This window comes from Octodon degus, unplaced genomic scaffold, assembly GCF_000260255.1.
Source record: "Octodon degus isolate 3935 unplaced genomic scaffold, OctDeg1.0 scaffold00002, whole genome shotgun sequence".
Taxonomy (NCBI): Eukaryota; Metazoa; Chordata; class Mammalia; order Rodentia; family Octodontidae; genus Octodon; species Octodon degus.
This window is the reverse complement of record NW_004524578.1, coordinates 20,436,375-20,441,806: the sequence shown is the minus strand read 5'-3', so window position 1 is coordinate 20,441,806 and position 5,432 is coordinate 20,436,375.

Here is a 5,432-nt window from a genome sequence, read left to right as displayed (position 1 = left end):
ATATTTGTACTTTAGGGAAGGGTCTACAGGGTGTTCAGGGTCTCACTACTAGATCAGACTCATTGTGATCCACCTGTTTTCATCCCAAGAGCTGGGATTACAGGTGCACACCACCACACCAAGTCTCAATTGCCATCACAGTGCGCCCTGGGGGCGGGGCTGGCATGGCAGGCCCAGGGATGGAACCCCAGCCCCTGCACCTGCTAGCAGGCACTTTAATCTGCTGAGCTATTTGGCTGGCGCAAGAGTTCCAATATAATTATCAAAATATTAAAAGGGTAATAGTAGATTTAGGTTCTAATAAATAAAACAATGAGTTTTATTTCCTTTGTGTACCTATCTGTATTTCCTAAATATTCTACATAAATATGATAAAAGAAAAATAACATACACTGAGTTAATCCATCCAGATTTATTTAACAGTATAGAAAAAATAACGACTTCAAATTCTATTAGGTGGTGCTGGTGCACACCTGTAATTCTAGCACTGAAGATGAGGTATGACTGACTGCCTTGAGGCCAGTAGGCTACAAAGCGAGTTCAAGGCCAGCCTGAAACACACAGGAAGACCCTATCTCAAAACAAACAAACAAAGCAGAGAAGTGTAAGTAGAAGCTCAAACCTCAGTGGGTTTCTGGTCTAAAAGCAACACTTACCTGTGACTGCCTGAACTGAGTATATGAAATACTTTAAGTCTCTATGTGTAATGGGAAAGCCAGGCATGGTGGATTACACATGTAATCCCAGCACTGCAGATGGCTAAGGCAGGAAGACTGCCACAAGTTCAAGGCCAGCTGGGGTACTACAGTTGGCTCAAGGGCAGCCTGAACTACAGACCAAGACTCTGTCTCAAAAAAAAAAAAAAAAAAAGACAATGTATAGGGAAGATGAAGATTCTAAACCAATCTCTTTCAAAAGCAACCAAAAGCTCCCTGCCAGCCTCAAGAGTTCACAGACCTCGCTCAAAACAACTTCTAATGCATCTGCCCACATCATTACTCAGCCACAAAATTACCCACACCACTTCGAATAATCTGTATGCCTTCGCCACTAGCCTAAGGCTAGGGAACCTCCTTTCCTGATATTTTATTGTAAAAGATGTTATTCCTGCTGAGCATAGTGGCATTGGCTAATTTGGTTTGGTTTGGTTTGGTTTGGTTTTGCTGAGGTAGGGTCTCTCCCTATGTAGCCCAGCCTGGCCTCAAACTCAAAGTGATCTTCCTGCCTTTCTTGAGTTCTGGGATTAAAGGCATGTGCCAACATGCCTCGTGCACAACAGCCTGTAATCCCAACTACTCACAAGGCTGAGGCAAGAAGACAGCAAATTCAAGGTCAGTCTGGGCAATCTATATGAGATTCTCTGTCAAAATTTAAAAGGGTTGGGCTGGGGAGATAGCTTGGTGACATAAGTGCCTGCCTGGCAAGCACAGGGTCCTGAGTTGGATGCTTGGTACTAAAAAGAAAAACAAAAAGAATTAAAAGGATTGCAGATGTAATTCAATGGTAGGGCACTTTCCTAGCTTGTGTGAGACCCCTAGTACTGAAAAATTATTCCTAGATCCTTAAGTTTCACAAGCACAGGGTTCCACCCTAACGATACAGAATTATTCATTCTATCGATTAATAATTACTGCTGTCTACGTGAATCTGAGGAAATCATAATCTTGAGGAAAGATTATGTTAAGAGAAAGGATTGAAGCCCAGTAAGGTGGCTGCACCCCTGCAATCCCAGCTCTCAGGGGGCTGAGGCAGGATGATGGCTGAGTTCAAGGCTAGCCCAGGCTACTTAAAGGAGTTCAAGGCCAGCCTGAACTACACAGTGTGAGAGACCCTGTTTCAAAACAAAAACAAAAACAAAAAACGAGAGAGTCTGTGGGTATGTCCAGCCCTGGCCAGGAAATGGAGAGGGGTCGCCAGGGGACAGAGGCAAATGTCATCCTGCAGCTTTACTTCTCATGATTCAACTATATCTTAAATTTACTCACCAGTCTCTTCCAAGTTTGGTGAGTCAATCTCCTTGGACACAACCAGTTGAGTGCTCTACAAAACTGAATTTCTGGTGTAAGAAGCTGAGATGCAGACACCCATGGTGGAGAGCAGCTGATGCATCTGACACTCTGGTGCAACCCTCTCCACAGTTTACAAAGTCCCCAGACAACAGGCCTTCTCATAGCTGGTGCTTTCAAATCAACAGCTCTTTCTACCTACAATGTCCTTTGCTCAATCTTATCTGCCTAAGCAGGGTGTGGTGCTGCATGCCCGTAATCCCAGCATTTCGGAGGCTGACACAGGAGAATCCCTGCAAGTTTGAGGCCAGCTTGAGCTACAGAGCAAGACCCTGTCTCAAAAAAAAAAAAAAAAAAAAAGTGCCTGCAAAACTATTCTTCCAAAGCCCAGGTCAGGTCACCTAACTCCAGGAAGACTTTCTAACTTCCCCCAGGCATTTAGTTGTTACGGTTCCCAACAACTCTTTAAGGACAGCAACAGTAGAGGATTTAAATAGACACTGTAGCTCATCTTTTAACTATTTGACCTCTCTAGGTACTGAGCTCCTAGAAAAAAGGAAGTTACTTGTATCCACAAGTTCTAGCAGAATATCTAAGCACCAAAGGGTGTCAATGTAGCATGACTGATACATGGGCAGTAAGCTATTAAGAAAAAAAAAAAAAGTGACAGAATTCAAGAACTGAATTATCTACCTACACAGTCAATCTCACAAAATGACCCAAATATGGCAACATAGTTATTTTTTTAAATTGAAACAACAATAACCTTTGAACATATGCTTAATTTGATCTGCTCAACAACCCTAAGAGGCATTTTTATTTGCACAGAAGTTGAGGAAACCCATCTTAGGCAATTTAGCAAGACCCTGTCCCAAAATTTAAAAAGTAGGTCACTGATAAGGCCCTGGGTCTGACCCCTAGTATCAGGAGAGGAAAAAAAAAGATAAGGAAACTGAGGCACAAAAGAAGTTAAACAATTCCAATGAGTAGCAGAAGCAAATATAAATTTCAAATTTATATTTCAGCAGCCTGACTCCAGGGCAGAATTGGTGCCAATTCAGGTTATATTATGAATGTGACTCCAGATTCGTCATCATTCCCCACTGGACTCTTTTTCCTGTAAAATGGGTACAATAATTTATTTCCCTAGGTGACAGAGGATTGAGATAAATATATTAGTGTATATAAAAATTGTTGCAATTCTCCCCTCGGGCCTAGCAGGCACTCCATAAGTGCTGGGTCATTTTCCCTTTGCTTCCTAAAGCTGAGTAAAGCAGACCCCAAGCACAAGGATCAATCTGCTGGGTTGAGGCTTTTCCAAACAGATCAGGCAGTTAGACCACTTGGCTCAGAAACTCTTTCCTTACTGCTTATCTCAAAGCACATTCCCAGCATCGGGGCGGGAGACCTTTTGAATGTAAAAGTTCCTAATTACTGTGGAGCTCCAATCCAAATTAAACAGAAAAAGCATTCCCCTAGGCCAGGGTGCCCCAGCCAGCCCAGCCCTCCTGGGCGTTTACCTCCCCTCTCCCCTTGCCCTCTCTCCGTCCTCCAGCAGCAGCCCCTGGGACCTCTTTCACTTCCTCCAGCCTGCCGGCCTGCGCTGCTGCACATGCAGTACTCTCCACCCGCCTGCAGGCCAGGGCCTCCACAGCACTTCCTCAGGGAGGGCTTCCCGTGCCCCTAACTCAAATCAGTCCTTTCCTTCCTGCTACTCACCATAGTTTGAAATTATTAGCTTACCACTTCCTTAGAACTTTTATTCCAAAGACACCGAGGGTAAAGGTGGAGCTCACTGGTGGAACACTTACCTAACATATGCCAGGTGAAAAAAAACAACTTTAGAGACCCTTCCCAGGGTACTCTAATGTAATTTCAGCCCCGACTCCTGGTAGCTCAGATGCTCTGTATTTTTCCTTCTCTTACATATTTTATTTATTGTTTTCACATATACATAGAAAATTCAAACAAAGGCGTGTTTTGTTTGATTTTGTTTGCTGTACTGAGGACTGAACTCCCAGTGATCAGAATGCCAAAAAGTGCTCTACCACCGAGGTAAAGTACCCTACCCCCTTTTTCTTTACATTTTATTTTTCAGGCATGATCTTGCTAAATTGCCCAGGTTGGTCTCCAACTGGAGATCTTCCTGCCTCAGCCTCCTGCATGCTGTAATTATAAGTGTGCACCACCATGCCCACAAACCCAGTTATTTTTGCTTGCTTTGTTCACTGAAACTAAAACGAATGCCTGGAATTTATTTTTTGATAAATGTCTATTGGTGGATGAATTTTCTTTATTACCAGACTTTCCCATGAAGCTAAGGGCACCAACACTAAAATTCCATCCGTGTCTTTCTAGTTTGCCACTGCACCCCTCCAACACTTATCTCAGTCATAAGCATATAGGAAGTGCTCAGTAAAAAACATACAGTTGGACATAGTGCCAACAGTTGTAGTCCCAGTTACTCAAGAGGCTGAGGTAAAATGATTACTTGAGACCAGAAGTTAGAGGCCAGCCTGAGCAACATATCCAAACCTGGCATCCAAAACAAACAAACAAACAAAAAAAAAAGCCATAACCAGTGGAAAAACTGGAAAACGATCAAAATAAGCGCACTAAGACCTAGAGAAAGATCTCTGCAATCCCAGCACGCACTCCCAGGTCAGGCATCCACCTGTCCACATCCTATGTACCCCACCATGGTGTCACACCTGAGTCCAGCACCACACAGGCCCCATCAGCCCCAGGGTACACCAAGCAAGTGGGCAAATCTCAGGCCTGATACCTGTTACCCCAGTGCCGAGTCCACACTGCCAGTCCTATCTAGGCCAGCTCCGACACCAAACATGCTTCCTTGGGTGAGCCGGCGGGTTTATTCTAAGCTAGAACTTCTGATTCCACCTCTGACCTACTCCCAGAATTTAAAAAAAAAGTTAAAGATCCCCAACAACTCCAAAAACCCTGAGGTTCTCCAGAGCAGGCGAACCTGAGGTCATGGGGACCCCTCCCCCTCATAAACGCCTATCCAGGCCAGGAGGCCATCTGTCTCGAAGACACTGCCCGGCCCTCCCGCGGGTCACACGGCTTCCCCTCCCCGGGCGGCAGGAGGAGTTCCCGCAGAGACAGAGCCCACCCCCGGCGCGGGCCTGGCAGCGCCGGCCCGGAATCTCCAACTCGGGCGCGGGGTACCTGTCTGCGAGCGAGGGACACGACACCTGGGCCAGGCCGGAGCCAGGTGGCGAGGGACGCCCCCGAGGAGCGACCCGTGTCCGCCCGGGACCGCGCTGGCTCTCGGGGACGCGAGGTGACAGGGCGTCCGGCGGGCGACCGCGGCACCGTTATCCGGGCCAGGCAGGGGGCGCAGGCGGCAGGGCGGGAGGGACAGGGCCGGGGCCCGGGTCGGGGCCAGGCTGGGGTCGGGGCCGG